Genomic DNA, 13,053 nt, shown 5'->3' with positions numbered 1-13,053 from the left:
GAAGAAGGGTCGGTGGCGAGGAGGCCGCGCAAAAAGAAGAAGGGTCGCTGGCGAGGAGGCGGCATTGTAGGATCGAAAGTATGTCTAGAGGGGGGGTGATTACACTACTTGACCAAATAAAAATCTAGATTTTTCCCAATTTTAAGTTTTGGCAGATTTTAGCAACTTTGCACAAGTCAAGCAATCAACCTACACATGCAATTCTAAGAGTATAGCAGCGGAATGTAAAACAATTGCACATGAAGGTAAAGGGAGGACTTTGAGGGAGCAAACACAATGTAGACACGGAGATTTTTTATCCGTGGTTCCGATAGGTGGTGCTATTGATAGAGGCAAATGTGTCCCGATGTTTCGATGAGATGGTGGCTATCGTTTTCTGTGGGAGTCGACCTTGACGATCTGACTACGAACGTGCGAGACGTCGCGCCTTAGCAATCGCTAAACCAACTTCCGAGGGTTATTGACCATGCCGGAGCACAATCAACCTGACCACGAGGGCCTGTTTCTTGCGAGCAAACGAAGAACAAGCAAGAAACTAAGATTGCAATCTGGATATTGCGAATATAGGAGGAAATATTTATTAATGAAGGTGGGGTTCTGTGACACCTTTGTCTCGTCGTTGAACACAAACGAAGTACGCGAAGTTGCAGCTATGGCGAACTTTTGATATAAACAAAACCAAAAGTCTTAACGATGCCCTAAGGGCTGTATATATGGGAGAAGAGGGGGGAATTTCATGGCCCTTGGAGGAGGGCTCCGAAACCAACCCTAACTCTTGTTTCCCCACACATCGGACTCTAAAAACAGCCTATACTTAAGTATTTCGAAAATACATGGGCCTAGCCCAATAATAAGGTGACGCAACACCTAGAATAGCCTTTGGACGAAATTTATGAAGTGGCATCTTGTATATTTCGTCCAAGGCTTCATGCACTCCTTATGGTGGCTTCAAAGTCCTGAAATCATCACCTGTAACTCCGTTCTTGATCCCCTTGCGCATGCCATCATCTCCCTGCTTGGTCTTGCTCCAGTGTTCATCCCTCTTATCCATGCCATGCCCTTCATTTGTAAGCAAAACAAATGTATCCAATTTAGGCAGCATCATATTCTCATGAACATTAAAATCATTACCAAGAAATGAATGTACCTGGTAATTCAATTGGCGTGCGCGAGCTCTAGTAATTTTTCCAGTATGTATAGCATCAGGGCCTGTGGGTGTAACAATGGTATTGATGTCCTTATCATCCTCCCCTTCTTGAAATGAAGCCGTCCTCGACGGAAGCTCATCTTCCTCACCCAAATAAGGCTTCAAATCTGCAATGTTAAAAGTGGGACTAACCCCAAAATCTGTAGGCAGCTCCAGTTTATATGCATTACCATTTATTTTCTCTAACACCTTAAAAGGACCATAAGCACGTGGCATTAGCTTTGATTTGTGCAAATCAGGAAATCTATCCTTACGTAAATGTAACCAAACAAGATCTCCAGGTGCAAACACAACATGTTTTCTACCCTTATCTCCAGCAAGTTTATATTTAGCATTCATAAGCTCAATGTTTTCCTTAGTTAACTCATGCATTTTTAAAATCAATTCAACACGTTCTTTAGCATCAAAATTAACCTTCTCCGAAGATGGAAGAGGCAACAAATCAATAGGTGCACGAGGTATGAAACCATACACAATTTCAAAAGGGCACATCTTAGTAGTAGAATGCAATGAACAATTATAAGCAAATTCAATATGAGGCAAGCATTCTTCCCACATTTTCTTATTATTCTTCAAAACAACCCTAAGCATAGTAGACAATGTTCTATTGACTACTTCAATTTTTCCATTAGTTTGGGGGTGACAAGTAGTACTAAAAAACAATTTAGTCCCCAACTTAGCCCATAAACATCTTCAAAAGTGGCTAAGGAATTTAGTATCACGATCTGAAACAATAGTATTTGGCACACCATGCAAGCGAATAATTTCCCGAAAGAACAAATCAGCAACATTAACAACATCATCGCTTTTATGACATGGTATAAAGTGTGCCATTTTCGAAAATCTATCCACGACAACAAATATGCTATCCCTCCCCTTCTTTGTTTGAGGTAAACCTAAAGCAAAGTCCATAGATATATCCTCCCAAGGAACACTAGGTACAGGCAAAGGCATATATAAACCATGAGGATTGAGACGTGACTTAGCTTTTTGACACGTAGTGCAGCGAGTAACAAAACGCTCAACATCCCGTCTCATCTTTGGCCAAAGGAAATGTGTAGCAAGTATATCCTCCGTCTTCTTGATGCCAAAGTGCCCCATTAATCCTCCTCCATGCGCCTCCTACAACAACAAAATACGAACGGAGCTAGCTGGAATGCATAGCTTGTTAGCACGAAACACAAATCCATCGTTAAGAACGAACTTGTTCCAAGTTCTCCCTTCCTTACAATTCTGCAATACATATTTAAATTCAGCATCATGCACATATTGATCTTTGATGGTCTCCAAACCAAATATTTTAAAGTCAAGTTGTGAAAGCATAGTATAACGACGAGACAATGCATCAACAATTACATTTTCTTTACCTTTCTTGTGTTTAATGACATAAGGGAAAGTATCAATCAATTCAACCCATTTAGCATGTCTACGGTTCAGTTTTGCTTGACTTTTAATGTGTTTCAAAGATTCATGATCAGAATGTATAACAAATTCCTTGGGCCATAAATAATGTTGCCATGTTTCTAAGGTCCGAACAAGAGCATATAATTCTTTATCATAAGTAGAATAGTTCACACTAGGCCCACTCAATTTTTCAGAAAAGTATGCAACAGGTTTGCCATCTTGTAATAACACACCTCCTAATCCAATTCCACTAGCATCACATTCAAGCTCAAAAGTCTTATTAAAATCAGGAAGTTGGAGTAAAGTAGCATGTGTCAACTTATCTTTTAATACCGTGAAGGCTTCTTCCTGTGCGGTACCCCAAAAAAAGGCACATCCTTCTTTGTAAGCTTGTTGAGTGGTGCAACAATGGTGCTGAAATCTCTCACAAAACGCCTATAGAAACCAGCGAGGCCAAGGAAACTCCTCAGTTGTGTGACCGTTTTGGGCTGCGGCCAACTCTCAATAGCTTCAATCTTGGCTTTATCAACTTCAATCCCCTGTGGAGTAACAACATAGCCAAGAAAAGATACTCGGTCGGAGCAAAAGGCGCACTTCCCAAAGTTACCAAACAAACGTGCATCACGTAGAGCAATAAAAACAGCACGTAAATGTTCCAAATGTTCCTCCAAAGATTTGCTATAAATAAATATGTCATCAAAGTAAACTACCCCAAATCGTCCAATGAAAGCACGTAAAACTTCGTTCATTAATCTCATGAAAGTACTAGGTGCATTAGTTAACCCAAAAGGCATGACTAACCACTCATATAATCCAAACTTAGTTTTAAATGTTGTTTTCCATTCATCTCCCAATTTCATACGAATTTGATGGTATCCACTACGCAAATCAACTTTGGAGAATATTGTAGAGCCACTCAATTCATCAAGCATATCATCTAGCCTAGGAATAGGATGACGATAATGAATAGTAATATTATTAATGCCTCTACAATCAACACACATACGCGACGTACCATCCTTTTTCGGCACTAAAATGATAGGAACAGCACAAGGACTAAGGGATTCACGTATATAACCTTTGTTGAGAAGCTCTTGTACTTGACGCATAATCTCCTTCGTCTCCTCTGGATTGGTACGGTATGGTGCACGGTTGGGTAATGATGCACCGGGAATTAAGTCAATTTGATGCTCAATCCCTCGAATAGGTGGTAATCCCGGTGGCACGTCTTGTGGAAAGACGTCAGCGAACTCCTGCAAAATGTTAGTGACAGCAGGAGGCAAAGAGGAAGGCACGTCCTCAAATGAAAATAATGCCTCTTTGCACACAAAAGCATAGCAAACAGATTTGCTAAAATCTAGATCATCAATATCATATTTGGTGGCAAGTAAACATGCACTTTTCAATTTAATTTCATAAGCAACACTAGATGATTTATTATTAGGCTTCATTTGTTGCTCAAATTCTTTTGCCACAATCTGATTTTCACTCTTATTTTGCTCCTGTTTTGCTTTATTAGCTCTATTAATATCATCTTTCAGAATGGAATCAGGAGTCATAGGAAGCAAAGCAATATTTTTGTCCTTATGAACAAGAGTATACTGATTGTTTCTACCATGGTGTACAATTTTTTTAATCAAATTGCCATGGTCTACCAAGTAATAGGAACATGCTTGCATAGGTACCACATCACAATCAACATATGTAGAGATACTAAAATGCACACGAACAATATGTGTTACCTTAACATTGCCGTTGTTGTTGTACCATTGGATGTAGTAAGGATGTGGATGTGGTCTTGTGGTGAGAGATAGCTTCTCCACCATCTCCATGCTAGCCAAGTTGTTGCAGATCCCTCCATCTATGATGACGCGAACAGAACGTTCCTTCACAACTCCCTTCGTATGGAACAAATTATGCCTCTGATTTTGCTCATCTTGTGTAACCTGCACACTCAAAACACGTTGAGCAACTAAACATTCATACCTGTCAGCATCTTCAGCAGCCATGTATTGCGTCTCATGATCAGAATCATCTTCACCGTGTTCTTCATGTGTAATAAGAGCCAAAGTCTCCTCATCATAGTCACTGGCGGACTCATACCCACCATCCTCAGTAGCAATCATCACACGCGGAGATTTGCATTCTCTCGCAAAATGTCCTCTTCCCTTACAACGACGACAAATAATATCACTTGTGTGCCCTGTTGATTCCATGGAAGAAGAAGAGCTTTGCGCAGCCCCGACAGGTGTGCTCTTGGCAGATAGTGGTGGTTGTGCCTGCTTTCTTGTATCACGGCTGGAGGTGGCACCTGATGGAGGTGCTGGTGCAGTGGAAGTAGATGATGCATGTGGTGTCCATGATGAAGATCGACCTGCAGAAAAATTAGTTCGCGCCAATGCATGTCGATCCTGCACTTCACGTTCAGCTTTACAAGCAAGATGGAATAAACGAGTGATATTATTATACTCCGTATACTCTAGAATGGTCTGAATCTCTCTATTTAATCCACCCATAAAATGCGCAAGCATAACTTCATTCTCCTCAACAATACCACATCTAATCATGCCAGTTTGTAATTCTTGATAATATTCTTCTACAGAATTTTTTCCTTGTCTTAAACGCTGCAATTTTTGAATTAATTCACGTTGATAATATGGTGGAACCCAACGAGTACGCATAGCAGTTTTCAAAGCAGCCCAAGTAGCTGGAATAGGATATAATCTACAATGTTCAGACCACCAAACACATGCAAACCTAGTGAAAGCACAAACAGCAGCAGGAACATGTCTCTCCTCAGGATATTGTAAACATGTAAATAGTTGTTCAATTTCTAACTCCCAAGTAAGATATATATCAGGAACATATCTACCCCCAAATGGTGGAATATTCAATTTAAGTTTAGGAAGATGGTCATGATCTCGTACCTGAGGGAGAGCCCTACCATTGTGATTATTTGCATGTGGACGACCTGGTGGTTGTGGTGCTGGTGGTTGCACGTAGTTCTGATTTTGATCAACCTCATCCTCGTAATGTCCCGCATAATCATCCTTCGCATCAGCAGCAGGAGCCACAGAAGTATCAACAGCAGCACCAACAGTTTGGCCAGGCTGAAGAAGGACACGGCTCGTTTGGCGGAGGGCTGTTTCGCGATGTGGAGGTAGTAGTTGTTGTTGTTGCAGAGGTGCGGCAGGTGCAGCCAGTGGTGGAAGACGCGCAAGCAGTTCATTAAATATGTTATCGAGCTTTGTTTCGAACGTCTTCTCAAGTCCAGTGATCTTCTCCATGGACTCTTCAAAATTGTTCAGCACATCTTGCACCTGTTCAGTCATCAATTGCTAAAACTTATCATGAAGCTCCTTGTTCGTTAAGTTCTCCCAATCAATCTCGTCGGCTTGTGATCCTAGCATGGTTAGCAGCAATAGAAACACACAAGAATAGGATCCTACAGACTATAGCAAGTGGTGGTGATGGTGGGTGTCACAAATCCGTCAAGCAAATCTCAAATTCTTACCAATTCTTACCCAGCAACAGGCGGTGATCGGCAACCGATGTGTCAAAACTCTCAAAGCTTGGATAGAGCGATTACCAGGAGAGTCAAACGCACGATGTAGATGTATGTGGAGCTGGGAAGGCTTATATATGGTAGCAAAAAGGGTCAGCAATAATCAATTCAGAGATGCAAAGTTGAATAAACGCTCAACGACGGTACTGTGCTGGTCCTAGGCTAGACCGTGCTAGAGACGCGAGCCTAGAACACTAACAAAATCACGGCGCTGCACGTAAATAAGGGAGGAGCATGCTCTCAATTTTTTCCTTTTTTCACTTTTTTTGCACTTTTTTTCCTCTTTTTTTGCTCCGCAACATTTTTTTCGAAAAAGTCTACAAATGGTCTAAAAACTGCCTAGCCAGAATTTTCCAGACTTAGTTTTTTTTTGAGTTTGGAACTATTTTTCTTCTGTGGGTAGCACAGAAATTGGGGAGTCCGACTTGGTCACGACTCGAAGTATCGCGTGATCTGGAACTCGAAAACAAAGCAACAAATACTAGACTCGGACTAGGACTAGTGGCGGAGATGAATCTGGTGGAACTCGGACTGGTGGCGGAGAAGAATCTGGTGGAACTCGGACTGGTGGCAGATATATGTTGCAGGTGGACTCGAATTGGCGTGATGGCGGCGGATATGTGGTGGCGTATATGGACTCGGATTGGTGGTGAATATGTGGTGGTGGTATATGGCAGCGACAATGAAGTTGGTGTGGTGGTGGTATATGGCAGCAGCGATGATGATGATGCGGTTGTGATATATGGCAGCGGCGACGTGACAACCTGTGAACAGAACTTGAAACTCCAAAGGACTAGACACTAAGACCAGCAACTTGACACGACGATGCAACCGCAAATTCAACAAAGCAAATACAGAAAAGATTATGCAAAGGCTCAGATTGGTTCAGATAGGATGAACTAACCCTAAATTTTTTTTGGCTTTTTTCGTGGACTATAGGTATGAAGAACAGACTCGATCTAAACTACAAAAAACTATAAAATCTCACCGAGCAACCTAGAAATCTGATACCACTTGATAGAGGCAAAGGTGTCCCGATGTTTTGATGAGATGGTGGCTATCGTTTTTTGTGGGAGTCGACCTTGACGATCCGACTACGAACGTGCGAGACATCGCGCCTTAGCAATCACTAAACCAACTTCCGAGGGTTATTGACCACAACGGAGCACGATCAACCTGACCACGAGGGTATGTTTCCTGCGAGCAAACGAAGAACAAGCAAGAAACTAAGATTGCAATCTGGATATTGTGAATATAGGAGGAAAGCTTTATTAATGAAGGTGGGGTTCTGTGACGCCTTTGTCGGGTCGTTGAACACAAACGAAGTACGCGAAGTTGCAGCTATGGTGAACTTTTGATCTAAACAAAACCCAAAGTCTAAACGATGCCCTAAGGGCTGTATATATGGAAGAAGAGAGGGGAATTTCGTGGCCCTTGGAGGAGGGCTCCGAAACCAACCCTAACTCTTGTTTCCCCACACATACGGACTCTAAAAACCACCTATACTTAAGTATTTCAAAAATACATGGGCCTGGCCCAATAATAAGGTGACGCAACACCTAGAATAGCCTCTGGACGAAATTTATGAAGTGGCATCTTGTATATTTCGTCCAAGGCTTCATGCACTCCTTATGGTGGCTTCAAAGTCCTGAAATCGTCACTTGTAACTCCGTTCTTGATCCCCTTGCGCATGCCATCATCTCCCTGCTTGGTCTTGCTCCTATGTTCATCCCTCTTATCCAAGCCAGGCCCTTCATTTGTAAGCAAAACAAATGTATCTAATTTAGGCAGCATCATATTCTCATGAACATTAGAATCATTACCAAGAAACGAAAGTACCTGGTAATTCAATTGGCGTGCGCGAGCTCTAGTAATTGGTCCAGTATGTATAGCAGCAGGGCCTGTGGGTGTAACAATGGTATTGATGTCCTCATCAGCTATCGTACATCCACGTTGATGGAGACTTCAACCCACGAAGGGTAACGGTTGTGTGAGTCCACAGAGGGCTCCACCCACGAAGGGTCCACGAAGAAGCAACCTTGTCTATCCCACCATGGTCGTCGCCCACGAAGGACTTGCGTCACTAGGGTAGATCTTCACGAAGTAGGCGTTCTCCTTGCCCGTACAAACTCCTTGGTTCAACTCCACAATCTTGACGGAGGCTCCCAAGTGACACCTAACCAATCTAGGAGACACCACTCTCCAAAAGGTAATAGATGGTGTGTTGATGATGAACTCCTTGCTCTTGTGCTTCAAAATGATAGTCTCCCCAACACTCAAATCTCTCTCATAGGATTGGATTTGATGGAAATATGATTTGAGTGGAAAGCAACTTGGGGAAGGCTAGAGATCAAGATTTATGTGGTTGGAATGGAATATCTTGACCTCAACACAAGTGTAGGTGGTTGTCTCTCAGAAAATGTATGTTGGAAGTGTAGGCATGTTCTGATGGCTCTCTCCACGAATGATGAGTGGGTGGAGGGGTATATATAGCCTCCACACAAAATCTAACCATTACACACAATTCACCAAACTCGGTGGGACAGAACCAGAAAACTCGGTCAGACCGATTCAGTTCATAATGTGACTGTTAGGCATTTTGGTGGGACCGACATGTCAACTCGGTGAGACCGATTTCATTAGGGTTAGGGCATAACGTAATCTCGGTGAGACCGATTGCACAAACTCGGCGGGACCAATTTTGGTAATAGGCTAACAGTGAGTTGGTCAGGCAAACTCGGTGGGACCGATTCGCTCATCTCGGTTGGACCGAAAGTTACGAAGGGGAAACAGAGAGTTTGCATTGCGAACTCGGTGGGACCGATCGCTCATCTCGGTTGGACCGAAACGTTACGAAGGGAAACAGAGAGTTTGCAATCCCATCTCGATGAGACCGAGATCCCTATCGGTGAAACCGAAGTGACTAGGGTTTGTGGCAGTGGCTATGCCAACTGAACTCGGTGGCATCGGATAGAAAGTTTCGGTGGGGCCGAGTTTGACTTTTGGTTTGGGACATGTGTGGATGTGAGAAAGTGGTTGAGGGTTTTGGAGCATATCACTAAGCATTTTGAGCAAGAAACCCATTAAGCAACACCTCATCCCCTTTTAATAGTAGTGGATTTTCCTATGGACTCAATGTGATCTTGGATCACTAAAAATAAAATGTAGAGTCTTGAGCTTTAGAGCTTGAGCCAATCTTTTGTCCTTAGCATTTTGAGGGGTCCACATTTCTAATCCATGCCATGCCAATCATTGAACTTTCCTGAGATATTCATCTTGAAATAGCATTAGTTCAATGAGCTATATGTTGTTAATAATTACCAAAACCACCCAGGGATAGGTGCACTTTCAGGCACTGCAAGAAGAAGGGTCGCCGGTGAGCAGGCGGCGCTGCAAGAAGAAGGGTAGCCGGCGAGGAGGCGGCGCTGCAAGAAGAAGGGTCGCCGGCGAGGAGGCTGAGCTGCCAGTAAGCAGCAGTGAAGGTTTGAACTTGGAAAGCAAGGAGGAATAGTGGAAATGTGGCTTTTGGTGGGAGGGAGGGGGTGGGGAGATAGATATTTCCGCGGTGGCAATTTTTTTCGCTCGGTGCCACGAGAAACTGGCGCGCAAGTGTGGTTCAAGTGGGGGCGGTGGACGGTAGACGACGAAGCTTCCTGCATAAGCCAGACAAGACGGTGCGCCAAGATATTTTATATCGCATCCCACACGATTCTTTCTAGTAAACTGTTTGTGGTATACCTGATTTTTTTCATTATGTCTAGAAAGACAAAATGGTGTTACGGAGGGAAAGGATGGTGTTTCAATTGCTAGAACATTTATGTACAGTGAACATGCAACTAGTACATGAGTGTCGTGTTTACATTTGGAACTATTCCGGGTTCGTTTGGCATTTTTATGCATTAGTTGAGTTTCTGGGCATTTAATGTGCATATTCAAATTTGAACTACAAGCACATGCTCCAATGCACCAAAGTTTGTTGAAAAATCACATGTGTGTCTTTGGGTGAATTTATAGGTCCCATGCAAGAAATGAGAACGAAATTCAAACATCTGGGCGTCGTGGCTCGGCCGGAAAGATTGAGAAACTTGGTTTTTTAATTCCTGTAAATCCAAAACACGCCTAAAAATCATGAAAATTGGCATGGTGTCATGACATGGCACCAACATGCTGTGGTAATTTTTTGGCCGAATTGGGACAAGCTTTGGTGTAAGCTTCTTACAAACCGGAGCTTCCCTCAAGAAGGCTCGTGGTTTCGAAAGGGAACGTGTCACCTCCGTGTGCGAAACGACATACATACACTGCCTTCTCGCCTTAATTTTTTTACACAGGCAGATTAGACCAAATAGAAGTATCGTGCTAAATTTTGGAATTGTTCCGGGTTTGTTTGGCCTTTTTTATACATTAATTGAGTTTCTAGGCATTTAATGTGCATAATTCAAATTTGAACTACAAGCACATGCTCCAGTGCACCAAAGTTGGTTGAAAAAACACATGTGTGTCCTTGGGTGAAATTCTAGGTCCCATGCAAGAAATGGGAATGAAATTCAAACATCTGGGCATTGTGGCTCGGCCGGAAAGATTGAGAAACTTGGGTTCTTAATTCCTGTAAATCCAAAACATGCCTGAAAATCATGAAACTTGGCATGGTGTCATGAAATGGCACCAACATGCTGCGGTAATTTTTTTGGCCGAATTGGGACAAGCTTTGGTGTAAGCTTCTTGCAAACCGGAGCTTCCGTCAAGTATGCTCGTGGTTCCGAGTGGGAATGTGTCACCTCCGTGTGCGAAACAACATGCGTACACTGCCTTCTCCCGCCTTAATTATTTTACATAGGCAGATTAGACCAAATAGAAGTATCGTGCTAAATGTTGGAATTAATCCGGGTTCGTTTGGCCTTTTTTAGACATTAATTGAGTTTCTAGGCATTTAGTGCGCATAATTCAAATTTGAACTACAAGCACATGCTCCATCGCACCAAAGTTGGTTGAAAAATCACATGTGTGTCCTTGGGGTGAATTTCTAGGTCCCATGCAAGAAATGGGAATGAAATTCAAACATCTAGGCGTCGTGCCTCGGCCGTAAAGATTGAGAAACTTGATTTTTTAATTCCTGTAAATCCAAAACACGCTTGAAAATCATGAAACTTGGCACGGTGTCATGACATGGCACGAACATGCTGCGGTAATTTTTTTGGCCGAATTGGGACAAGCTTTGGTGTAAGCTTCTTGCAAACCGGAGCTTCCTTCAAGAAGGCTCGTGGTTCCGAGAGGGAACGTGTCACCTCCGTGTGCGAAACGACATACGTACACTGCCTTATCTTGCCTTAATTTTTTTACACAGGCAGATTAGACCAAATAGAAGTATCGTGCTAAATTTTGGAATTATTCTGGGTTCGTTTGGCCTTTTTTATACATTAATTGAGTTTCTGGGCATTTAATGTCAATAATTCAGATTTGAATGACAAGCACATGCTCCAGTGCACGAAAGTTGGTTGAAAAATCACATGTGTGTCCTTGGGTGAATTTCTAGGTCCCATGCAAGAAATGGGAATGAAATTCAAACATCTGGGCGTCGTGGCTCGGCCGGAAACATTGAGAAACTTGGTTTTTTAATTCCTGTAAATACAAACACGCCCGAAAATCATGAAACTTGGCATGGTGACATGGCGTGGCACCAACATGATTTGGTAATTTTTCTGTCTGATTTGCGAAGGCGCACACATTAACAATCAACAAAGTCATTTTGGAACAAGTGCTGTCATGTTACAAACCGGAAATACAAGTATTATTGAAACTGTGGGCATTCTACTTACCAATTACGTGCCACCACGTGTCCCCTTTTTTTATTGGCTAGGAGGTGCCGTGCGGGGTAGCTATTTGAGTACGGGAGGCATGCGATCAGATCCCTGCATGTGCTCATCGGGAGGAGAGCCCTTTGACCTCTACCTGCCGCGCACCTCCCTCCCAACATTTCCATTAATGGTGCCCGAGCCCCTGTTCTACGGCGTGGCTATATGTCTCACTGGACTGAGATTTAAGAGAGAAAATAAAAATCTAAAAAGAAAGTTTTGCACGGATCTTGATGTAAGATCCGACGGACCTATATAGCATCGACTCGACTTATAACAAGCATGATGAATATAAGGACGATGACAGTGGATAATAATTGTCTTACATATTTAGGAACATAATTAAAAAAAGCTACATGCGGCAAACGCCCGAAATACACAAGGGCAAAAGAAGAAGGAAGACAATGATCTGGCTCCCTAATCTCTACTTTCTTGATGCGTTGCTGCAGGCCGCGGGAATTAGTCTCCGTGGCGAACGGCGATGAGATCTTTCTTGTCCTCAAGATGCTGCTTGAGAGCATCCACAGATTCCTCCACCAGCCTTCTGTGCTTGATGCGCAGCATGACATTCTCGTCCATAAGTTTCTCGACGATGACGCCGGTCCTCTTCAACAAGGCAGTGGTCTCCTGCTGCTGCTCCGCACTTCCGACGATCTTCGTCCTCAGCAGGTCGCACTCGGCCAGGAGCTTCACATTGCCCTCATTTAGTTGTCGGATGACACCGGTAGCCTGTTCAAAAGAGGCTTTCATGTTGTCCTGCAACCTCGCCCAGCCGGAGATCTGATCCATCTGGCTATGGACGATCGCATGCATGCGCCTGTAAGAGTCCTCGCCTGTCCGCGAGACATTTTCCCAGGCCGCTGCAGCATGGGAGGACATCTCTGCTGCATTCGCGGTGCGGCGGGACATCTCTTCTACTTCCGCGGTGCGGCCGGACCAGTCTGCTGCATCAACGGCGCGGTGGGACCTCTGTGCTACTTCGGCTGCACGGCGGGACCTCTGTGCTGCTACGGCCGCATGGCGGGACA

Source organism: Aegilops tauschii, chromosome 5 (assembly GCF_002575655.3).
Source record: "Aegilops tauschii subsp. strangulata cultivar AL8/78 chromosome 5, Aet v6.0, whole genome shotgun sequence".
In the NCBI taxonomy this organism is placed as follows: domain Eukaryota; kingdom Viridiplantae; phylum Streptophyta; class Magnoliopsida; order Poales; family Poaceae; genus Aegilops; species Aegilops tauschii.
Note: the sequence above shows the minus strand (reverse complement) of the source record.